This window comes from Bison bison, unplaced genomic scaffold, assembly GCF_000754665.1.
Source record: "Bison bison bison isolate TAMUID 2011002044 unplaced genomic scaffold, Bison_UMD1.0 scf7180017864141, whole genome shotgun sequence".
NCBI classification, from domain to species: Eukaryota; Metazoa; Chordata; class Mammalia; order Artiodactyla; family Bovidae; genus Bison; species Bison bison.
The window spans coordinates 3,672,754-3,673,316 of NW_011494713.1; positions in this window are offsets into that span (position 1 = coordinate 3,672,754).

Genomic DNA, 563 nt, shown 5'->3' on the forward strand with positions numbered 1-563 from the left:
ACAGAATGGGAAAGACTAGAGATCTCTTCTGGAGAAGGCAATGGCACCCCACTCCAGTACTCTTGCCTGGAAAACCCCATGGACGGAGGAGCCTGGTAGGCTGCAGTCCATGGGGTTGCTAAGTCAGACACGACTGAGCAACTTCACTTTCACTTTTCACTTTCATGCATTGGAGAAGGAAATGGCAACCCACTCCAGTGTTCTTGCCTGGAGAATCCCAGGGATGGGGGAGCCTGGTGGGCTGCAGTCCATGGGGTCACACAGAGTCGGACACAACTGAAGCGACTTAGCAGCAGCAGCAGAGTTCTCTTCAAGAAAATTAGAGATACCAAGGGAACATTTCATGCAAAGATGGTCTCGATGAAGGACAGAAATAGTATGGACCTAACGGAAGCAGAAGATATTAAGAAGAGGTGGCAGGAATACACAGAAAAACTGTACAAAAAAGATCTTCATGACCCAGATAATCACGATAGTGTGATCACTCACCTAGAGCCAGACATCCTGGAATGTGAAGTCAAGTGGGCCTTAGAAAGCATCACTACGAACAAGGCTAGTGGAGG